Source organism: Podarcis gaigeae (genome assembly GCF_964106915.1).
Source record: "Podarcis gaigeae genome assembly, chromosome: 9".
Taxonomy (NCBI): Eukaryota; Metazoa; Chordata; class Lepidosauria; order Squamata; family Lacertidae; genus Podarcis; species Podarcis gaigeae.
Window position 1 is genome coordinate 76278462 of NC_139685.1, and position 24847 is coordinate 76303308.

Genomic DNA, 24847 nt, shown 5'->3' on the forward strand with positions numbered 1-24847 from the left:
TCACAACACAAAACTACAATATAAAAAACATGAAATGAATTATAAAAATAAAGACAACCCAATAATCCCTGCTTCCACAGCACATTTTAAAAGGGCATTGGATGTCAATCAGCCAAATGCCTGGTGAAAGAGGAATGTTTTCGCCTGGCGCCTAAAGGTGTACATTGGTACCTCGGGTTACGAACTTAATTCATTCTGGAGGTCCGTTCTTAACCTGAAACCATTCTTAACCTGAGGTACTTGTTGTTGTTGTTGTTTAGTCGTTTAGTCGTGTCCAACTCTTCGTGACCCCCTGGACCAGAGCACGCCAGGCACTCCTGTCTTCCACTGCCTCCTGCAGTTTGGTCAGACTCATGCTGGTAGCTTCGAGAACAGTATCCAACCATCTCGTCCTCTGTCATCCCCTTCTCCTTGTGCCCTCCATCTTTCCCAACATCAGAGTCTTTTCCAGGGAGTCTTCTCTTCTCATGAGGTGGCCAAAGTCTTGGAGCCTCAGCTTCAGGATCTGTCCTTCCAGTGAGCACTCAGAGCTGATTTCCTTCAGAATGAATAGGTTGGATCTTCTTGCAGTCCATGGGACTCTCCAGAGTCTCCTCCAGCACCATAATTCAAAAGCATCCATTCTTCGGCGATCAGCCTTCTTTATGATCCAGCTCTCACCTCCATACATCACTACTGGGAAAACCATAGCTTTAACTATATGGACCTTTGTTGGCAAGGTGATGTCTCTGAGGTACTACTTTAGCTAATGGGGCCTCCTGCTGCTGCCACGCCACCGCTGCGCGATTTCCATTTTCATCCTGGGCCAAAGTTCTCAACCCGAGGTACTACTTCAGGATTAGCGGAGATTGTAACCCGAAGTGTTTGTAACCCGAAGCATTTGCAACCTGAGGTACCACTGTATAATGAAGGTGCCAGGTGAACTTCACTGGGGAGAGCATTCCACAGACAGGGAGCCACTGCAGAGAAGGCCCCGTTCTCACGTTGCCTCCCTCCGGAGCTCTCGAGGAGGAGGCACATGAAGGAGGGCCTCAGAAGATGATCTCAGGGTCCGGGTAGGTTCATATGGGAAGATGCGGTCCTTGAGGTGGAAAGGATGAGCATATCACAGCAGAGATCTCTGGAACGGATGGCCACAGAATGCATTGAACAGTGCAGGCCCAAAAACTGATAGAGGAGTGGACTTGCGTGAAGGAATGCATCAAAGAACATTGTTCTGGTATTAATATATCAGTATGCAATGAATGAAACTTATAGAGTAAAAAATTAAGAAGAAATGGGTATAAGATGAGATAGTCAAAAACAATATTGATAACAGCAAAAAGAAGAAAAGAAATAAAGGAAGCCACATATAGGTGGAGGGAAGTCAAAATTTATGTCTGTATGTTTAGTTTGTATGGGGTTTTTTGTAATCTAAGTTGAGAGGTGTATGTATCTATGTATAATAAGTTTGTTCAGTGTTCTGGTTTGTGTTTTGCATTTATCAATAAAAGGAAAGAAAGAAAGAAAGAAAGAAAGAAAGAAAGAAAGAAAGAAAGAAAGAAAGAAAGAAAAGTGTCAAATGATTAACAGGAAGATGCACAAGCGCCCTGAGAGCAGATCAGAATGGGTGCTCCCTGCCATATAACCGCCCAGCGAAACAAATCAGAATGTATAGGAGAGCTGCATATTCCTGCATTGCAGGGGGTTGGCCTGGATGATCTTCAGGGTCCCTTCCAACTCCACAATTCTATAATTCTACGATTCTAGGAGCGCTCAGTGAAGTCTAACCTACGCAAGCAAATCCAGATGAATGCTCGATAAACTGGTTGCCAGTTTCCTCCAGACCTTTGCCGGGTAAACAGCTCAGCTCCAGGCCTCCCTGCCTCCTTCTCCTTGCCCCACATCAGCCTGACTCCCTGGCTGCTGCCCTTACCTCCTCACTCCAGGCCCCCTTGGCTTCTCAGGGCAGGCCCCCACCCTGCCATTTGCCCGTGCCTCTGGACCGACGCTCCTGCGGAGCGGTCCCAGCACCCCGACTCAGCTCCGCCGAGAATCTCGCCTCGAGTCCTCCACACGCTTGGCTGCCTATGGCAGGGCCTTGACAGACAAGGACGCAGCTTGGGAGTCCCATCTGCTCAAATCCTTCTGGAGCAACCCAAAGCACACATTGTGATTTGATTTTTATTTTATTTTTTGTAATAATAAAAAGAAAACAAGCATCGGAGAGAGCACAGATTGTCCAAACTGTACCAGATGCTGAAAATAGAAAAAGTGTGATAACGCAATTGGGAGAAATCACGTGATCATCACATGGCAGGCAAAGCCGAAAGCAAATGAAGCTGACAAATTAAGGCAGATCCCTGACCCGACCTGACCGCAGCCGAAGAAAACGACAATTTTGCAAACGGGACCACAGAACTGCTCGACGCAACCGCTTCAGGGTAGGGGGAAATGATTCTCCTGTTTTCCTTCTAGAGAATGGGGGCATAATCAGCCCAAGGGCCACATCCCCTCCTGGGCAATGTTCTGGGGGCCGCATGCTGGTGGTAGGCGGGGCTTCAGACACAAGTAGGCGGGGCCATGGATGTTAGCTTTGTGGGGTAGGCTGCTTTCTGCCCATGCTCTCTCTCTCTCTCACCTTCCTCTGCCCAGGCAAGGAAGAGGCATGGTCAGAGATCAAGGACACACATTCCCAGGCAGGCAGAAGGACTCTGGGTGCCCAGGATTCCTGAATGGAGAAAGCCCCATGGAAGTCCTTGCATCACAACACCTTCCCCTGGGCTTTAACTGAAGCACGGGGGCAAGAAAGTAAAGAACTTCTGGGAAATGATATATAATGAGATGAAAAAGATGTTGAAATATACATTCTTTAAAAAAAACCAGAAGCATTTTTACATGGCTAAAACATTAATAGGCAAGATGTTAAATTGTTCTTATATGCAACAACAGGGGCAAGAGTATTGATAGCATAGCCCAGAAATGGAAGCAAGAAGAAATTCCGACGAAAGAAGAATGGCAGACGAAATGAATGGACTACGCAGAATTGGACAAAATGACAGGAAGAATTCGAAACCTGCAGAACCAGAGATTCACATAAGATTGGAAGAAGTACATGAATTATTTGAAGAGCAACTGCAATCAACAAATTACGCTAATAGGACTACAAGAAGTTTTGTGAGGAGGAATATACGAAGTGTTACAAAGTAGGAAAAGATAGAGATATTGGTTATGAGTTTGAAATGTAATAGGGAAAATGAGAAATGTATACTAAGAGATTGGATTGGAAAGTTTTTCGTAATAAGGTGAAATAAGAATTTGCAAGAATGGTTTGATTATAAATGAAAATATGAAGTAATATTATATGGGGACACATAATTAAGGGTAAGATAAGAGGGTATGAATTTGCTGAATAAATTTTTAAATGGAATACAAAGGGAGGTGAGAGGAAGTCAGGAAATAAGTAAAAGAATGGTGAGAAACTGAAAGGAGGGATTTTTTATTTTTTTTATTTTCTTCTTGTTTCTGTGTTGAATTTTTGGTTTTTGTATTTTTCTGGTGTTTATCTTTTTGTTGTTTCTGTAATCTTTTTTCTCGTTAAAATCTAATAAAATATTATTTATATAAAAAAAGAAAGTTTTCAGACAGGACTGATGGAAGTCAAAAAAATTGAATAAGATGTAAAAGTATGTTTAATTACTGTTGAAAATGGTATGTTAAAAAACTAATAAAATTATATATATATATATATATGCAGGTTTTGGTGTCCTCGGGTGTCTTCCCGTGTAAAAGTTGGGGTGTCTAGGCGACGTTTCGACGAGGTCTCACTCGTCATCTTCAGGCTGGTGCTTTCGGCTTCTTGTTACTGGAACAGAGCGGGATCTCAATGTTTGAGTTCCTATAAATAAATACTAGTGTGTGCTAGGTATCTCTCAAGTAATTAAGGAACAAAAGAAGAAAAGGCACACTAGCCTGGGAACTTCCTCTCTGCCCAGAACATTGGAGGCTAGACACCACACCCCCTCTACAGTATTTATAGGAACTCAAACATTGAGATCCCACTCTGTTCCAGTAACAAGAAGCCGAAAGCACCAGCCTGAAGATGACGAGTGAGACCTCGTCGAAACGTCGCCTAGACACCCCAACTTTTACACGGGAAGACACCCGAGGACACCAAAACCTGCATTCCTGTACCCGTGAAAATCTACGAAAGCAAATATATATATATATATATATATATATATATATATATATATATATATATATATATAAATTAAGTAAAGGTAAAGGTACCCCTGCCCGTACGGGCCAGTCTTGACAGACTCTGGGGTTGTGCGCCCATCTCACTCAAGAGGCCAGGGGCCAGCGCTGTCCGGAGACACTTCCGGGTCACGTGGCCAGCGTGACATCGCTGCTCTGGCGAGCCAGAGCCGCACACGGAAATGCCGTTTACCTTCCCGCTGGTAAGCAGTCCCTATTTATCTACTTGCACCCGGAGGTGCTTTCGAACTGCTAGGTTGGCAGGCACTGGGACCGAGCAGCGGGAGCGCACCCCGCCGCAGGGATTCGAACCGCCGACCTTTCGATCGGCAAGTCCTAGGCGCTGAGGCTTTAACCCACAGCGCCACCTGCGTCCATATGTAAATTATATATATATATAAACACACGGGGGAAATGAGAGGTTGAGGAAGGCAGACCAGCAGAGAGGTGGTGTGTAGAATGAAAGAAAGGATGCTCTCAAGGACCCCCTCAGTGGTGGGGGCTGTTCTTCCATTTCAGGAGATGGGACACTGACCCACTGACCTCTGGCTTCTCCTACCGTTGGTCTCTCTGCCACTCTCTGCCCCTCAGCCAGCTCTGGCAGAGTGCGGCTTACTGGTAAGAGTGTCAGACTAGGACCTAGGAGAGCAGTGTTCAAATCCCCACTCAGCCATGGAGCTCACTGAGTGTGACCTTGCAAGGGGGAGGCAGTGGCTGCCTCTCAGCCTAACCCACCTCACAGGGGTGTTGTGATGTTAAAATGGGGAGGGGGAAAAGTATGTATGCCACCTTGAGCTTCCTGGAAGAAAGGCAGGCTATTGGTGTAAATGATGGCGATGATGATGCATTAGTAATAATACTAATCTTTTAATGAGGGTGAAAGAGGAGAGCGCAAAATATGGTCTGAAGCTCAACATCAAAAAAACGAAGATCATGGCCACTGGTCCCATCACCTCCTGGCAAATAGAAGGGGAAGAAATGGAGGCAGCGAGAGATTTTACTTTCTTGGGCTCCATGATCACTGCAGATGGTGACAGCAGTCACAAAATTAAAAGACGCCTGCTCCTTGGGAGAAAGGCGATGGCAAACCTAGACAGCATCTTAAAAAGCAGAGACATCACCTTGCTGACAAAAGTCTGTATAGTTAAACCTAAGGTTTTCCCAGTAGTGATGTATGGAAGTGAGAGCTGGACCATAAAGAAGGCTGATCGCCGAAGAATGGATGCTTTTGAATTCTGGTGCTGGAGAAGACTCTTGAGAGTCCCATGGACTGCAAGAAGATCCAACCTCTCCATTCTGAAGGAAATCAGCCCTGAATGCTCACTGGAAGGACAGATCCTGAAGCTGAGGCTCCAAGACTTTGGCCACCTCAAGAGAAGAGAAGACTCCCTGGAAAAGACCCTGATTTTGGGAAAGGAGAAGGGGACGACAAAGGACGAGATGATGGGACAGTGTTCTCGAAGCTACCAGCATGAGTTTGACCAAGCTGCGGGAGGCAGTGGAAGACAGGAGTGCCTGGCGTGCTCTGGTCCAAGGGGTCACGAAGAGTCGGACATGACTAAACAACAATAATACTAATATTATAGAATTGTCCATCTGAAAGGGATCGCGAGGGCCATCTAGTCCAACCCCCTGCAATGCAGGAATCTTTTTGTCCAAAGTGGGGCTCGAACCCACCACCCTGAGATTAAAAGGCTCATGCTTTACCAAGTGAGCTATCTCACGGATGAGTAACAGCTGCTTTCCGGCCTGAGGATGTCATGCTGCAGCGGAGCCAGGGTCTCCTTTGCTCTGTTGGACTCCACGACTGCTAAAACAGGGTGGGCCCCTATAAATAGAAGAGGCCCCAGCAGAAAGAGGAGCCTGCTACTGGGAAAGGGCTGCAGGACCTAATTGAAGTCCCAGCCAAAGGATGGCTGCCTGCTGCTGAAGCAACCTCTATGCTCAGCTCTTCACGGAGCTGTCCATGGTGCTAGCAGAGCCTTGTCTCTGCACTGCTGAGGCCAATGCTCCAAATAGAAAATGTACCTACCTGAGATCATCTATAGAGGCTCTGCTCTGACTAGGGATGCGCGGATTGCGTTCAGTTCCCCCCATTTCTACCTCGGGTTGCATTTTATTATCTTGTTAAAAGTCCTCACGAAAACTCACCAGCAGTTCAGTGTGCGTTGTTCCTAAGATCCAGGTATTTGTACGCCATTTTGCCTTGCTTGCATGTCTTTGCAAGAATTTTCCCTTAATTATAATGCATTTTCGGCACGCTTTTCCCATTTCCCACATTTGGTTATTTGGTCAGTGTGGGTTTTGAGGGCTGGCTGTGTTTCAGTTCACACGGAGATTGTGAATTAGGTAGGTTTTCAAAATTTGAACCGAAGCTCATTTCTCTCCTTCACTAGCTCAGAGTTCCCCCTCACCCTGGTGGGTGGCCACAAGAGACAGGGGCTTCTCAGTGGTGTCCCCACCCCCCAATCTCCCTATAGAACCTTGCCAAACAACTACATTAATACATTTTCGGTGCCAGCAGGTCTTTTTCAATTCTCCCAGAATTCTAACACAATTTTATTTATTTAATATTAATCATCTGAGTCTCGGCTGTTACCGTGTATCTTTTGCCCTGTGGTGCCTTTTGACTCTCTTTGCTGAGAGTCAATGTATTTTTAGTACTGTGCTGCAATCCTTATATATTATATTTTTTTATTTTCTATTACTATTATTTACTCATTTCTTACATCCACATACCACCTATTCCTCCAAGGAACTCAGAGTGGTGCGGGTGGTCCTCCCCTCTCCTCATTTAATCGCCGCAACAACCCTGCGAGGTAGTTTAAGCTGAGAGGCACTCTGGCGCTCTAACCGGTGCGCCATACTGCTGGGATTTATAAACCCCCCTACGGCTGGAGAGGGTCATGCGGGGAACCGGGCTGCAGAATTAAGAACCTAAGAAGAGCCACGTAGGTGGATCGGGACAATGGACAACCAGATGCCCGAGCGCCACTCTCCTCGCCCGCAGTTTCCAGCAACTGGTACTGTATTCAGAAGCAGAGCAGAGCCATCGTTGCATCTTTTGGGGGGCGATTCCTCGGCTGCAAATCTGCAGCGCGGGTTGGCGCTCAGTTCTGCAGTCGGTGCAATGCACGCGCAAATATATCGAGTGTGCGCGTCCAGTGACCTTGCGCCTGGGTGTGCAAGCTGGCGCGCGCGCGCACACACACACACACACACACGCCCCTTTCGCTCCGGGGAGGGAGAAAAGGAACGCAAAGGGGGTGTTTTGCAAAACGTGGAGAGGTTCGCGCTGGCCCTGGTGCTGTGCCGGCTGCCTCTCTGCCCCCCCCCCCGAAAAAAACATGGGAGCTTGGCACAGGGCAGAGACAGAAGGGCAACGGCCCCCCCCCCGGCATCGCAGCCCCGCAGCCAGACGGCGCAGGAGGGGCTGCCATGGAGCAGAGAGGCTGCTTCACAGTGCACAGCCAGCTGGGGTTAGGGGGTGCTTGTTGAGTGGAAGGGGGGAGCCCGGGAGCCGTGCCAAACCCCTCCCTCCCCACCCGCCTCTTGAGCAGCTGCAAACTCCTTCCTCCAGCCCAGAGAGACCCTTCCAGTTTGGCCTCCCGCATCTCCCCTCCTCCTCCTCTTCCTCCTCCTCCTCGCCCCCCCCCCCGCACCCATTTCCACTCCCCCTCTCTTTTCTCTGTGGCTCCCTTGGAAATGGAGGCACGGAGATTGCAATCAGCTGATGGGTGCTGCTGAGCTCAGGAAAAGCGTCCCCTCCTCCTTCTCTCTCTCCATCTCTCACCGCCTTCTCGGCCTCCCCAGCTCCGACAAAGGGTCTCGCTGTCGCTGGTTTCCCCCCCCCCCCCCACACACACACACAAGGGGCGGTTGGGTCAGATTATCCTATCCCGCCTCCCCCCCACCGCCACCTCCTTGGAATTGGAGAGAGGTTTTTGGTCTGGCGCGCCTTCTCTCTCTCTCTCTCTCTCTCTCTCTCTCTCTCTCTCTCTCTCTCTCTCTGCCTCTCTGCCTCCTTCTAAAGGCACAGCAGATAAGAGCTGCTACCGCCCTCTCTGGGAAGGAAAGGGATTTCTCCCTCTCTCTCTCTCTCCTTTGCAGGACCCAGAAGACAGGTATGGACTAAGCAGGAGAGACTGTGCGTCCCCGAGCTCCGTCTCCTCATCCAGGCGCCGCGTGCGAGGAGGGCAGCCAGGACACCTGGGCAGGTGTGCAGCCTCCGCAGACCATCTCCTGCGCCCGCTGCCATTACCTGGTCGCTCCAGGACCTGTGAAAACGGGGAGATCAGGCAGGCCAGCCCTGAAGGTAAGGCTCTCTCTCTCCCCACGGGCATGCTGTCAGGCTGATGTGCAAAATTCTCTGGGTTGGGGAAAAGCGAAGAGCGAGAAAGGATGCTTCTGCCTTGCCTTGCACAGCGGCGCACGTCTCCTCTCGAGGTGGGTGGGTGTTTTTTATTTTCTCCCCATCAAGGAACCTGTAAAATGAACAATTTTTCCAATGCTCGGGTCTCTGTGCCAGCCAGGTGTAGGGTTAAAAAAATAACACCTACCCCACACTGGGAGTAGGTTGGAAATGTCACACTGTGGCCTTTGAAGGAACAGGCAAAAATAAGGAGGGGAGCGAATGTGTGGATCTCTGCTCCCCCATCCCCTGAAATCTTTCGCGTCTTTCTAGGCAGAATGGAAGGATGAAAAGCAAGGAGCAAATTCTAGAGGCGAGGATTGCAGAGGTTTTCTGTGTAGCTCTCCCCGCACAGACCATCCAATTAGCTGACAGTGACTCACAAAACAGAATTCAATACGGACTCCTTTAGTCTCTGCCGTAAGAGGTTCTATTATTCCAGTTTTCTTTTCTTCTCTCTCCCCCCCCCCCTTTCCCCTCTATCTGATGTAGCTGGAGAAAAGAAAAGAGCCCCCCCCCTGTCTCCCTCCCTCCCTCTTCTCCACTCTGCATGTGCAAATTAGCTATCGCAGTATCTCATAGTAACCGTTGCATGAAATCCAGATTGTCGGGAGTGTTATCCATAAGGCACTTATGAATGCTCGAAGGTTGAGATCTCGCTTTCTGGAGGTGCGCCGCCTCAGTTGTAGCTTTACAATCAGAGCCGCCGTGGATGCGGGCTAGCAAGGGTTAACTGGAATGATGGCTGAGTATTAATATTGCAACTAGAGGGTTTGCGAACTACTTTGGGGTCTGTAATGAGCCAGGCGAGAGAGTTTAAGAAGAGCCCTGTGGTTAAGTATGCAAAAAAAAATAAAAAAAAATTAGGGGCGATATGTTTTCAGAAATATTGTGGAAGGTTTGCAGGCTCACAGAAACTCCCCCTGTGATCTCTTTTCTCAGGGAGCTATTTAATGCAAAACCGACCTTTGTCATGTTTGCATTCTGGTGTGTGTGTGTGTGGACGGGAGAACCAAGATTCCGAAGGAAATTTGCTAAGGAAGAATAAACCTCCGTTTTCTAGCTAGAAAGGGCTGTAGCTCGCTGGCAGAGCAGCTGCTTTGAATGCAGAAGGGCTGGGTTCAACCCCTGGAACCTCCAGGTGAGGCTGGGAGACTCTCCTGCCCGAAAGCTTGGAGATCGGCTGCCAGTCAGAGTGGACGGCACTGAATAAGGCAGACAAAACAGATCCCCAGGTTCCTAGAGCTCACTATTTTGAATTGGAGAAGGCACCGTGCCATCTTTGACTTGTGCCAAATGCTGTACAGTATGCAAAAGGGACATGGTCTTGCACACAGAGGCTTAGAGCTGAGCAAGTGCAAAGCCCATAGGAGGAATTCCTTTTGGCGGTTCTGCTTCCGAATTCCAAGCAGTGGATTTCTGTGGAAAGCCCAGCTCTGATTCCAGCATCAATGCTCTCAAATCCCATCTCAGTCGTAGTTGCGCTGCATCACGGGTTTCCTTGTTTAAGGGGCTGCAGAAACCATCAAAGGGGAAATGTGTGTTTTCAGTCACGGGAAAAAATGTCATTGGGCTCTAAAACACGAGAGAAACATTAGGAGACATTAAGGGAAATCCGGGTGAGGAATTCGTCCCTTTTGGATGGCAATTTTGCTCACTTCAAAGAAAGTGGTTTGGTGGGGAAAGAGTGAGGTGTCAGGAGAAAGAATGGGAAGTTGCCAAATGGTGCTCATTGGTGAAAGCAGGTCTCTTAGGCAGATTCATTGAATATGTGGTATATTCTGCAATGCCCAGGGGATTTTCGTGCTAGAGTTTTGAAAGGATGGCACCAGGGTCTGGGTTTTTTAAATCCTTATTTCAAAGGAAGGCGTTAATGTTCAAGGTATGTCATTGCTGCGCCCATGTTACAGATGAGGAACTGAGGCTGAGTGACAACATGCCCAAGTTGGCTACTCAACTTTTGAGCCAGAACCCTCTCCTCAAATACCCTCCAATTGCTCATTTCAAAGCAAAAACATTTAATACGGTATGCGATCAGGAAAACAATTGTTGTAAGGGCCTTCTTGGTAGTTGTGCCTGCCCCATGGAATGCCCTCCCACCAGATGTCAAAGAGATGAACAACTTTCAGAAGAAATCTGAAGGCAGCCCTGCATAGGGAAGCTCTTAATGTTTGATGTTTTGTTTTATATTCTGTTGGAAGCCAAGTTAGGGTAACCCAGCCAGATGGGTGGGGTACAGGTAATAAATTGTTGTTGCTGTTGGTTTGGAGGGGGGAAAACCTCAGATAACAAATCTGTGATTGCTGGAGGCAAAATGGAAATCTGGACCATTTTGGAATCATAGAATTGTAGAAAGGAAAGGGGCTCTCCAGGTGTCATCTAGTCGAACCCCCTGCAATGCATGAACCACAGCTAACAAACCCCAGACAGATGGCCATGCAACCCCTGTCTAAAAAGCTCTAATGAAGGGATGTCCAGGCCCCCACTTTCCAAGATAGTTCAAACAGCTTTTAGCATCAGAAATTTCTTCCGAATATATAGCTGGAATCTCCTTCCTTGTCATTTGAAGCCATTGGTTCAAGTCCTACCACTCCAGAGCAGGAGAAAACAAGCTTGCTCCATCTTCCGCGGGACAACCCTTCAGATATTTGGAGACAGCTATCCTATCACCACAACAAATACACGGGATGCGGGTTGTGCTGTGGGTTAAACCACAGAGCCTAGGACTTGCCGATTAGAAGGTCAGCAGTTCGAATCCCCACGACGGGGTGAGCTCCCGTTGCTCGGTCCCTGCTTCTGCCAGCCTAGCAGTTCGAAAGCACGTCAAAATGCAAGTAGATAAATAGGTACCGCTCCGGCGGGAAGGTAAATGGTGTTTCCGTGCGCTGCTCTGGTTCACCAGAAGTGGCTTAGTCCTGCTGGCCACATGACCCGGAAGCTGTAGGCCGGCTCCCTCGGCCAGTAAAGCAAGATGAGCACCACAACCCCAGAGTTGGCCACGACTGGACCTAATGGTCAGGGGTCCCTTTAGCTTTAGCTTTACCTTTATCCTATCATCTCTCAGTCTTCTCTTCTCCAAGCTAAATGTTCCACTTTGGACACTCGTCTGCAGACTTCAGAATGTGGTGCACCAGTCAAATTCAACATCTGTGCCGGGTGTCACTTGCCGGAAGGTCCCTGGGTTAAGCGATTTTTGTGGCATCCAGAAAGCTGGTTCAAGTTGGTTTCCCTTCCATCTGGTTTTGCCTGTCGAAAAGAGACTGTAACCCCTTTCGGACAGGGACTGTGTTGTATTTTGCTTGCTCTTCTGATGAAGGGGCAGTAGCTACATAGCATACAGTGGTTCCTTGGGTTACAGTCGCTTCAGGTTACAGACGCTTCAGGTTACAGACTCCACTAACCCAGAAATAGTACCTTGGGTTAAGAACTTTGCTTCAGGATGAGAACAGAAATTGTGCAGCAGCAGGAGGCCCCATTAGCTAAAGTGGTGCTTCAGGTTAAGATCTGACCTCCAGAACGAATTAAGTTCTTAACCCGAGGTGCCACTGTATTTGTCTTATGCTATGTCATCACATTTTTGGGAACCTAGGAGTGTGTGTGTGTCTCTGACACTTTGTCACACTTCCCTGCATTTCGCACATTGAATAAGAAGGTGTCTTGTCAAAAGTTGTGCTCCATCGCATCCGATTCAAGTTCACTTTCTTTCTTTCTTTTTGCATTCCTGGGACAGGAGGTTGGTAGCCAAATCGCGCTTTTTCATACTAACCTCTGGGGCTTGTGGCCCCAGGTGGCATTGGGTGAGAGTCTGCCCTAGGTTTGTGCATTTGACTGTTACCAAGCAATACTTGTGGGTCATTCCAACTGCTGAAGTTATCCTGCCCCCCCCCTTCCCAGTAAACGTTTTGAGAAAAAGGGGCTTGGGAATGATATCTGCAGGGAGCAGCAATGAGAGTAGACGTTCTAGGCAGGAAGAACTAGATGCAGAAATATATGATGGGGGACACATGGCTTTCTAGCAGAACATGTGAAAATGACCTAGATCAGGGTTCCCCAAACTAAGGCCCGCGGGCCGGATAAGGCCCGAGGGACTCGTTTATCCAGCCTGCGGCAACCCCTGCTACCCGCTGCCGCCGCCCGCTCTTACTGGCGCTGCGCTGCACGGCTGCCCACTTGCGGGTCGGAGGAGCACCGGAAATAGCTTGTGTGCATGCGCAATCGTTATTTGTGCATGCGCAATCGTTATTTCTGGTCACATCCGGGTCAGAAGAGGCCCGGGCCCAAGCTATTTCTGGTGCTCCCCCGACCCAGAAGTGTGCCGGAAATAGCGTGTGTGCATCGTATGGGCATGCACTCCCCACCCTCTGGCCCACCACTAGAGACACCGGCCCGAGCCGCGGCAAGTTTGCAGACACCTGATCTGGAGGTCTCAGGGGACCACAGGCTTAAAATGAGTCAACAGTGTGATGCAGCAGCAAAAAAACCTAATGATGTTCTAGGCTGCATCAACAGAAGTCTAGTGTCCAGATCAAGGGAAGGAATAGTCTCACTCTATACTGCCTTGGTCAAACCACACCTGGAGTGCTGTGTCCAGTTCTGGGCACCACAACTTAAGGATGTTGATAAGCTGGAATGTGTCCAGAGGAGGGCAACCAAAATGATAAAGGGTCTGGAAACTAAGCCTTATGAGGAGTGGTTGAAGGAGCTGGGTATTTTTTAGCCTGGAGAAGAGGAGACAGAGAGGAGAGATGAGAGCCATCTTCAAATATCTCCAGGGCTGTCACATGGAAGAGGGAACAAGCTTGTTTTCTCCTGCTCCGGAGGGTAGGACTCGAACCCATGGCTTCAAGTTACAAGGAAGGAGATTCTGATTAAACACCAGGGAAACTGTTGTTGGAATCCGCCTGGGGTGGCTGGGAAAACCCAGCCAGATGGGTGGGGTAGAAATAATAAATTGTTGTTGTTGTTGTTGTTGAGGGTGGAAAGGTCTCCTTCGGTGGGAGGTGGAGTCTCCTTCCTGGGAGGTTTTTAAGCAGAGGTTAGATGGCCCTCTGTCATGGATGCTTGAGCTGAGTTTCCTGCATTGCAGGGGGTTGGACTAGATGACCCTCAGGGTCCCTTCCAACTCTACAATTTTATGCTCTTTCTTATCTTCCACAGTAAGTGTTGCTGGCTAAAACTCTCTCGCTGGTGCCCAGAAGGAATTGTTTTCTCTGACCGAGGACCACTGGGCCCATTATTCAGTTAAAGCATACACAAGACAAACGTCCATCAGGCCTTCATAAAAGAGAAAGCTCATATTTGCAAAGATCTTTCAACATCTCAAATGAGCATGCTGGCATCAAACATGCCAGCAACATTGAAAATCAGCCGTCAGATCACAAATACGTGAATGTAGGGCACACTCAGCATGCAAATAAACATTTGTGAAGTCTCTGTATATTAATTCAGAGTAATTGCTCCATACAACCAGGGTTTCTCTGCTCTGGAACTTGTGAAGCTCAATGCCGGAATATTCAGGGCAGATGAAGGAAAGTCCTTCACACTGTGCATAGTTAGACTATGGAACTCCCTGCCACAAGGGGCAATGATGGCTTTAAAAGAGGATTAGATGAATTTATGGGAGAGGAGAGAGCTATCAGAGGCTACTAGACACAATGGCTCAGCTCTGCCTCCACAGTCGGGGCCAGCAATGCTTCTGAATACCAGCTGCAGGAAACCGCAGGAGGGGCAGAGTTGCTCCTGTGTTCGAATCCTGCTTGCGAGTTTCCCCCAGGCATCTGGTTGGCGACTGCGAGGTCAGGATGCTGGACTAGATGGGCCATGGTCCTGATGCAGCAGCTTGGCATTACGTTTTTATCCTCCGTCTGATGGTGAGGTTTTTCCACAGCCAGGGCCTTTTCAGTACTGGCCCCGACTTGGTGGAACGCTCTGTCACAAGAGACTAGGGCCCTGCAGGACTTGATCTCCTTCCATAGGGCCTGCAGGATGGAGCTGTTCTGCCTGGCCTTTGGTTTGGACTCAATCTGACCCTTATGTTTCCCTCCCCTTATGGTTTTGACTTTTAAAATAAGGCTGTATTTTAAATTGCATTTTAACCTGTATTTTAAATTGTTTTTTTCCTTTTTGTTTTCTTTATGCAATGAGAAAAATTGCATAACAAATGCTGCCACTCTCACTGTGACCAATGAGACTGATGGTCAGACTCGGCATGGTTTGCAGCGATGACCCAGTGCCCGCCTAATAATAATAATAATAATAATAATAATAATAATAATAACGGTATTTATACCCCACCCTTCCCGGTTCAAAAACCGGGCTCAGGGCAGCTAACAACAAATTTAAAGCACTTATGTAATTGTAAAAGCAGCATAAAACACAGTATAAAAACATGAATAACAATAAAATTCAAAAATCAGTTTAGGGGAAATAAGCATTAGATAATCCCCAGGGCTAGCTGGCTGAATTGGGCCAGCGAGGAGGCCAGGGGAGAATTAGCTGTGGGGTCTCAGAGTGGCTAATCTTCACAAAAGGGGAGGGAAGAGAAGGGAAATAAAAGATCAGGCTGAATTCAGGTTAAAGGCCAGGCGGAATAGCTCTGTCTTACAGGCCTGATGGAAGGAGGTTAAGTCCTGCAGGGCCCTGGTCTCCTGGGACAGAGCATTCCACCAGGTCGGAGCCACCACTGAAAAGGCCCTGGCCCTGGTGGAGGATAGTCTGACTTCCTTAGGGCCCGGGACCTCTAAACTATGATTATTCATGCACATTAAGGTCCTCTGCGGGGCAGACCAGGAGAGGCGGTCCTGTAGGGATTTAAAGGCCAAGACCAGCAGGAGATCCCCAAGCCCATTTGGACCCCAATTTCCCCAGCAAAAAGGATCAAGTAGCAGAAGAGATCCTACTCTACTAGAAGCCCCTTGAGAAAACTACGGGTCAGAACGGAGAATTAATTTATATCCAATCTTTTCCTCCAAGGATAGAATCATAGAATCATAGAGTTGGAAGAGACCACAAGGGCCATCGAGTTCAACCCCCTGCCAAGCAGGAAACACCATCAGAGCACTCCTGACATATGGTTGTAAAGCCTCTGCTTAAAGACCTCCAAAGAAGGAGACTCCACCACACTCCTTGGCAGCAAATTCCACTGTCGAACAGCTCTTACTGTCAGGAAGTTCTTCCTAATGTTTAGGTGGAATCTTCTTTCTTGTAGTTTGGATCCATTGCTCCGTGTCCGCTTCTCTGGAGCAGCAGAAAACAACCTTTCTCCCTCCTCTATGTGACATCCTTTTATATATTTGAACATGGCTATCATATCACCCCTTAACCTCCTCTTCTCCAGGCTAAACATGTCCAGCTCCCTTAGCCGTTCCTCATAAGGCATTGTTTCCAGGCCTTTGACCATTTTGGTTGCCCTCCTCTGGACACGTTCCAGTTTGTCAGTGTCCTTCTTGAACTGTGGTGCCCAGAACTGGACACAGTACTCCAGGTGAGGTCTGACCAGAGCAGAGCAGGAGGTCTAGGCAGTGTACATCCAGTCCTCACACAACAACCCTGTGAGGTAGGTTAGGCTGAGAGGTCACCCAGAGAGCTTCATGATCTCTCAGGTCCTGATCGATGCAGGAATCACAGAACTGCAGAGTTGAAAGGGACCCCGAGGGTCATGTAGACCAACCCCCAGGGATGCATTAATCTCAACTGGATTGTACATGACAGGTGGCCGTCCAAACTCTGCTTGTCCGGGGGTTGGACTAGATGACCCTAGGTCCCTTCCAACTCTACAATTCGATGATTCTATGAATAATCAAGGGGAGCGAAATCCCTAGTCCCCCCCCCCACTTTCCGCTTTCTTGTCTCTATGTGCCGTTCACAGCCATTTCCATGACAACCCTTTTACCTGTTGTCTTCTTCCAGGCATAACAATTTAGCTCTTCCTCCGTACACCTGGGCAATTGGGTCCCCATTGCTCAGGACCGGGGTGCATGCAGCAGGTCAGGTGTGTGATTTCCTAGAATAGGGCGGTGGCCCCCCCCTCCGGTCGCTGCTGAACTACAACTCCCACCAGAACCCCACCTGGTGTGGGAGCTTCAGTCCAAATATGACCAGGGTGGGGCACCATGTTGGCTGCCTCTGCCCTAGAATCTCCAGGATGAGATCTTGGATGTCTATGAGTTCTAGAGCAGAGAAACCTTCTACAATCTAGTGCCGGATAGATGACCGGCCAACATCTGACCAACACCAGATTGGGGGAAGCTACAGTAGACAAGTAGGGACACGGGTGGCACTGTGGGTTAAACTACAGAGCCTAGGGCTTGCCGATCAGAAGGTTGGCGCTTCAAATCCCCGCGACCGGTGAGCTCCTGTTGCTCAGTCCCTGCTCCTGCCAACCTAGCAGTTTGAAAGCATGTCAAAGTGCAAGAAGATAAATAGGTACCACTCCGGTGGGAAGGTAAACGGTGTTTCCATGCGCTGCTCTGGTTCGCCAGAAGCGGCTTAGTCATGCTGGCCACATGACCCGGAAACTGTACGCCGGCTCCCTCGGCCAGTAAAGCGAGATGAGCGCCACAACCCCAGAGTTGGCTACGACTGGACCTAATGGTCAGGGGTCCCTTTACCTTTACCGTTACAGTAGACAAACCCTGGTTGTATGGAGCAATTACTCTGAATTAATATACAGAGTCCTGGTTACTGATCCATAATTGACTTCTGACTTCTGCTCAATAATTGAAACTAAGACCTTCACGTCGAATCTATGGACTAACATGAATTTATCTCTACTCATAAACTCTTATCTCTAATTCTGCAATGAATTATTGTGTTATACATATCCTCATGAGTTTGAGTTTGTAATCTCAGAGTTTGTAATCTCTATTTGAGTTTGTAATCCTTGTCAGAATGCACACTGTTGAATGGGTTAGTTTTTGTTACAATTGACTATTGATTTGCGAGTAGGGACCACTCCCACTACTGAAACTTACATTGGTCTGAGTTCTCAGTGTGTTTTTTTCTTGGCATATTTAATAACAAGAACTCCAACTTATTTAAAGTCAGTTTAGAGTACCATTGAATTGTCGAGTTGAAAGGATCCCCGCAAGGATCATCTATGGCAGCCTTTCTCAACCTGTGGGTCCCCAGATGTGTTGAACAACAACTCCCATCAGCCCTAGCTAGCAAGGTCAGAGCTCAGGGATGATGGAAGTTGTAGTCCAACAACATCTGGGGACCCACAGGTTGAGATCCGCTGAATATGGATCAACACCTTTTCAAAATGAGAGCGAGAGCCTCCAGTGATACCGAGGCCAATCCTACCTGTGTTTTCCGATGTATTTCTTATCGGTAGAAAATTCGGCGTGCTGCAAGGAAATGTTTATTCTGGAAGCTTTATACCTACAGAACATACCTCTGTCCTCCAGGTAAGCCAGAGGCACTTCTGCATTTTGTAGGTTTTTCCAGCCAGGACAGGAGGAAGGTCTGGGGCAGGGGCTGTGAGGGTTGTGATATCCCCAAGGGCCCAGTAGATGGGTCCGGGGGTGGAGACACAGTTTGTCCACAGGCCTGAGGTCACCGACCCGATATAATAGAAAAGCAGCCAAGGGAATCCATAGTTTGGATGTTAACGGATCATTATTATTCCTTGATGAGTTCCCTTGCTGGAGAAGCCCATCTTCCCTGCTCCTGTTTTAGCTTGGAGACCAGTTAAAGGTTTGTTTGCAGAAGACCTTTGGGGTTTGCGGTCTGAGAAGTAGCTCCCAGGCTGCGTTTTGAACGCAGAAATGCACATTAGCGGAACTAATGGTTGCTGCAAATGGGAAGAAGTGAAGGATTTTGAGTGCTTTGTTAGTTTGGAAGGCTCTGCATGGTGATTAGTGGCCATAAAGATTGATTCTGCCCCAATCCTACACACCTTTCCCTCTCCAATAAGTGGAGATACTCCTCTGTAATACTAAAATTAATACACATCACTACCTTGGGGAAAAGGCAATTGGTGGGGAAAGGCTCAATAAAAAGGTAAAGGTACCCCTGCCCATACGGGCCAGTCTTGACAGACTCTGGGGTTGTGCGCCCATCTCACTTAAGAGGCCAGGGGCCAGCACTGTCCGGAGACACTTCCGGGTCACGTGGCCAGCGTAACATCGCTGCTCTGGTGAGCCAGAGCCGCACACAGAAACGCCGTTTACCTTCCCGCTGGTAAGCGGTCCCTATTTATCTACTTGCACCCGGAGGTGCTTTCGAACTGCTAGGTTGGCAGGCGCTGGGACCGAGCAGCGGGAGCGCACCCCGCCGCAGGGATTCGAACCGCCGACCTTTTGATCGGCAAGTCCTAGGCGCTGAGGCTTTAACCCACAGCGCCACCTGCGTCCCGAAAGGCTCAATAGAGGTGTGTAAAATGGTGCACGATGTAGAGGAGGTGGAGAAACAAAAGTTTTTCTCCCCCATAGAATTGTAGACTTGGAAGGGACCCCAACGGTCATCTAGCCCAACCCCCTGCAATGCAGGAATCTCAGCTAAAGCATCCATGACAGAGGGCCATCTAACCTCTGCTTAAAAACAGAGTTTTTAATCATAGTTTAGAGGTCCCGGGCCCTAAGGAAGTCAGATTATCCTCCACCAGTGGTGGCTCCGACCTGGTGGAATGCTCTGTCCCAGGAGACTAGGGTCCTGCAGGATTTAACTTCCTTCTGCGGGCCTGTAAGACAGAGCTATTCCGCCTGGCTTTCAACTTGAACTTAGCCTGATCTTTTATTCCCCTTCCTTCCCTCCCCCTCCCCTTTTTATGAAGATTACCCGCTCTGGGATCCCACAGCTAATTCTCCCCTGGTCTCCTCGCTGGCCCAAATAGGACTAATTTAGCCAGCTAGCCCTGGGGATCATCTAATGTTTGTTGGATGGATTTCCCCCCTAAATTCTGAATTTATTGTTATTCACGTTTTATACTGTATTTTATGCTTTTTTTTGTTGTTGCATCAATTAAGTAAATTTGCATCAATTAAGTGTTGCATCAATTAAGTAAATTTGTTGTTAGCCACCCTGAGCCCGGTTTTCTGAACTGGGAAGGGCGGGGTATAAATAAAAAAAAATATTTCTTCTTATTATTAAAAAACCTCCGAGGAAGGAGAGTCACAACATTAGATCTCATGGACGTTCAAGGATGCTAAGTGACAGGAGAGTCAGGACAGATATCAGGAAGTTCTTCATCAGGCAGCACACAGTTAAAGTACGGAACTCCCTGCCACTGGAAGCAGTGACTCCCAACTTGGGAGGCTTTAAAAGAAGAACAGACAAATTCATGGAGGAGGAGAGGGCTGTTGATGGCTACTAGCCATGTCTATGTTCTGCCTCCACAGTGGGAGCGTCAACAACATCTAGGCAACACGATGACCATATACATACGTAATAGACAATCTTTATAGAATTCCTTCAAAGCATAAAAAGTTCAGAATGAAATCTTGAGTCTCAAAGTCTCTGAAAGTCTTTAAATGAAGCGAGGTACCAAACTCTGTATAATGAAATATAAGCTGTGAAGCTTTGTGTATTCAGCAGATATGATGTCCAACACTGAACAGTGATTCCGGATATTGACTACTGTTTCATAAAATTCTTCGTCAGCATGGTGGGTGGATATAGAATGCTTCATAAACTGAAAATAAAATTTTACAGACGATGACCTGCATGCACATACCACTTTACAAAAGTTATAAACTATAATACAAACAGAAATGAAAAAGAGTACATGCCCCAATCTTATTTCGAATGAATGAAAATATCAAATGCTGTGGATCAGTGCTCATGTAATAATGTAGCCACTGCTACTAACAATATTTTTTTGAGAAACATATAAACCCAACTTCTATAAAGATTGTCTATTACATATGTCTATGGTCATCGTGTTGCCTAGACATTGTTGACGTTCTCTTTGCAACACAGGGGTTTGGCTGCTCTTGTGTTCGAATCCTGCTTGCTGGTCTTCAACAGGCATCTGGTTGGCCTCTGTGAGAACAGAATACTAGACTAGATGGACAACTGGCCTGATCCAGCGGGTCTTCTTGTGTCCTTATGCTCATACTGCCCTCCTGGCTGAGGCCACACAGTATATTTTTGTCAGGCGCATTTTACCCAGGAATTTGCTCTTTTTGCTGACATTGTTGGATCTCTTGGCATCTCTGTAGCTCTTGCTGATGCACCCAACAAGTTGCAGAGCCCAGAATTAAAGTGTTGCTCCAGATTTTGTCAAAACCACCCACCCTTGGTCTCTGCAACACATGTGTAGGTTAGTTGTAGTTTTACCTACTACAGGATACAACATCCTGATTTTTTTGCATTCAGTTATATAAGCTATACTGCAGGACTTGTTGGTTATTACCTGATGGGTGTAATATTGGTAGTTGGGATTTCTTTGCCTTTCCTTGGGGTTTTATGGGTTGTCTTCAGCCCTAAAATGGAGCTGTTCTTTTTAAACTCCAATAAACAGATCACTTAATTTATAACAGACCTTCTGCAGTCCATCGCTTCTTTAACTATCAATGGCTCAAAGCTTTGCGGTTTCCTTAAGTGGGTGGGAAGATCTTGTAGCATGATTAAAACGGTGATTAAGTATTGAAATAGTGGATGACAGCATTGCCTGGTTTTTTTGTTGTTTTTTTTAAGGAAAGCAAACCCGTGAACAGCATATTTCAGGAAGCCAGTTTGAAAACCTGACTCGGTTATGGATAAACTAAGGGAAACAAGGGCGGAATTTTTAAAATGAAGCCAAGTTTGTGCTTCAATCCGCCTTGCAAGATAGAGAGAGGAATAAAATGCAAATGGTTTTCATCATGAGTAGGCAAACTAAGGCCCAGGGGCCGGATCCGGCCCAATCGCCTTCTAAATCCGGCCCACGGATGGTCCCGGAATCAGCGTGTTTTTACATGAGTAGCATGTGTCCTTTTATTTAAAATGCATCTCCAGGTTGTTTGCGGGGCCTGCCTGGTGTTTTTACATGGGTAGAATGTGTGCTTTTATTTAAAATGCATCTGGGTTATTTGTGGGGCATAGGAATTCGTTCATTCCCCCCCCCCCAAAAAAAAATATAGTCCGGCCCCCCACAAGGTCTGAGGGACAGTGGAGCGGACCCCTGCTGAAAACTTTTGCTGACCCCTGGTTTTCATTGATCCAGTGCCTGTCAAGAGGAGAGCTATGGGCAGGGCAGAACAGGGATTGGCAGTTTGTTGCCCCAGTCATGATGAATTGCACTCCATCCCACCACTCAGAGCTAGGCTGAGCATTGGGGGGGCGGGCGGTAAGACAGGGGGACTCCATTGCACTGTGGGGCTGAAGCTCAGACTGCAACAGGATTCCTGCAACAGGATTCCTGAATGTTGGAAGATTCGGGACAGATACAAGGAAGATACTACGGAACTCACTGCTACAAGATGGCCACCTAGACAAATTCATGGGGGCTATTGATGGATACTAGCTAGGGTGATTCTCCTCTGCCTCCACAACGCTTCTCACTTCCAGCTGCTGGAAACCCCAGGAAGGAAGAGGTGCTCTTGTGCTTTTTTTCTGACATCATGGGCATCTGGGCAGCCACAGTGAGAGCAGGATGCTGGACTAAATTGTTGTTGTTGTTGTTGTTGTTGTTGTTGTTGTTGTTGTTTAGTCGTTTAGTCGTGTCCGACTCTTCGTGACCCCATGGACCAGAGCACGCCAGGCACTCCTGTCTTCCACTGCCTCCCACAGTTTGGTCAGACTCATGTTTGTAGCTTCGAAGACACTATCCAACCATTATTATTATTATTATTATTATTATTATTATTATTTATACCCCGCCCTCCCCGACCCAAGCCGGGTTCAGGGCGGCTAACACTAATAAAATCACAGCAAAAACAAAGGGGGGAAAGAGAGGGGGGAACCAATTTAAAATACAGGTTAAAATGCAATTTAAAATGCAGCCCCGTTTTAAAGTAGCTGGTAAATCAAGACCATAAGGGGAGGGAAACAGAAAGGTCAGACTGAGTCCAAAGCAAAGGCCAGGAGGAACAGCTCTGTCTTGCAGGCCCTGCGGAAAGATGTCAAGTCCCGCAGGGCCCTAGTCTCTTATGACAGAGCGTTCCACCAAGTCGGGGCCAGGGCTGAAAAGGCCCTGGCCCTAGTTGAGACCAATCTAACCTCCTTGAGGCTCGGGACCTCCAAAGTGTTGTTATTTGTGGACCTTCAGGTCCTCCGCGGGGCATACCAGGAGAAGCGGTCCCGTGGGTACGTGGGTCCTAGGCCACTGGCTCTTCTTATGTCTAGTAGAGCTTGCCTGCTATTTCCAGGGATATTGAAAAACAAACAGGCAGGAATAATGATTGATCCACGCTGTATGCTTGACATCCTTAACTAGCGATGGAGGCCAACTCAGCTGTCTGAGGTCTGGGAAGGAAAGGGCTTGCAGCTTTCGCTTGGCATCCTTCCCTCGTCCCTCGCGCTTTCTCTTTGCTATTCCCGTCAGGTACCTCAGCTCACAGGTCAGCGCTGATAATCCTGCTTACTTTGACAGCAACAGGGAGAAGATCTGGCCTCACTGTACGCGACTTGAGAGAGGCGGGCTCTCCTGTTTACTGCGTTGGCTTTGCAGTAATTGCATTGTGGTTTTAAGCAGGGAGCTCTTTCCCTTCTGCTTTTCCCCAATTAAGGATGGAGGAGAAATTTGCTTCAGTTCATGGTATTCAGAGGGACCTGCCTCATTCTCACGTTGGGAAGCGATATGCAAACTGACAACACAGGCATTCTTTCAAAAGAGCAATTCCTTGAATTTTGTAACTCTGCTCTCCAACCAAAAATTTTGGGGGAAAGCATTCTCACATTGCATGCATTTGCAAAAATATCATATAATGCATGTTATACGGGGAGAAAGCATGGCAAAAATGTGAAGGTTAGGCAAATCAGCGTACAAAAACGTGTATATTAGGAGAAATTTGCACTAAGGCGCAGGCGAACGTTCGTAAGGTCTTAAAAGTAATCCACAGGAACTGAATGAAAGATTGGGAAGACCAGAAAGGGAGACAAAAAGAATCTTCCAGATTTGTCCAGCTAGCCAGTTCCAGAGTTACTCTACGGAACTCCCTGCCACAAGAGGCAGAGAAACCTAGATGGCTTCAAAGAGAATTAGACACATTCGTGGAAGGAGAGAAGGCTATTGATGCTTGCTAGTCAGGAGGGATACGCCCTGCCGTTGCTGTCGGAGGCTGTGGCGTTTGCCCGTTTATTTGAAAATGTCTGTACAGGGGGAGAGAAAGGGTTAATATGTAGACCAATAGGAAAGCTGGAGGCGGAGCCTACCTGTTTATAAAAGGGTTTGGCCCGAGGTTTGGGTGTGGATAGTTGGGTGGTTTTAGTGGGTTGGTTGGTTGGGAAAGGCATTTGGAAACAGAGAGACAGTGCGGTTGGTTCTTGTGTGATGATCTCCTTCTACCGGTCCACAATAGAAAGTGTCCTTTCACACTGCATCAGGGTGTGGTACGCTGGTTTGACATCATCTGATAGGAAGTGCCTACAGAGGGTGGTGAACACAGCACAAGATATTATGGGCTGTCCCGTGAATCCGCTGGATGAAATAGCGGAAGAACGTTGCCTCAGGAGAGTGAGGAAAATTCTCAGGGATGATTCACACCCTGGCCGGCACTTTCTTGATATCCTGCCCGAGGGCAGAAGATATAGAAGCAGGATTAGACACACCAACAGGGTAAATAACAGCTTCTATCCATGGGCTGTTAGGCTGCTGAATGGAAAGATAACAACAGGGCAACTGACTTTCGGGTTTGGTGGGTGTGCGTCAGTAAACGAGGGAAATTAAGACTAAGAGAGCTGAGTGGGGGTGCCTGTGTAATCTCACTGTATACAAGTTGTACAAGTGACAATAAAGTATTTCAACAGAAGAGATAGAGACAGGATAAAATAAGACTAAGAAGGTAAAGAGTAACAACGTTTGGAATGCCATAAAAGTTTGTTTGTGTCTGAAATAAAATACACTCTTCTTTATTTACTTGAGAACCTGACTGAGACTGAAGTGATTTTACCAAGGAGGACCTGGTTGCTGGCAGCAGATTAGTGGTGTATGGGTCAATAGTCCATGAGACGACCGGGGGCTCCGTACGAACACCACAGAGGCAGCAATGTTTCTGGGAACTGCAGGACAGGAGAGTGTTTTCAGGCCGTGTTTGAAGGTTTTCCTCTCTGGGC

The 24847-nt window shown here is 47.7% G+C and overlaps 1 protein-coding gene across 3 annotated transcripts in view; it reads left to right on the top strand.

Moving 5' to 3' along the window:
• The window catches only part of FBXO41 (F-box protein 41), a 120975-nt gene that overhangs the window by 37239 nt on the left and 58889 nt on the right, over positions 1–24847 (top strand). The window contains exon 1 of one of the 3 annotated variants that reach the window (XM_083756479.1): positions 8239–8554. The exons of 1 other annotated variant lie outside the window; for it this stretch is intronic. The gene's annotated coding sequence lies outside the window, so the exon portion shown is untranslated. Of the gene's footprint in view, positions 1–8238; positions 8555–24039; positions 24097–24847 lie in introns of those variants that run through there. One more of the 3 variants, XM_083756480.1, reaches the window with a different exon arrangement.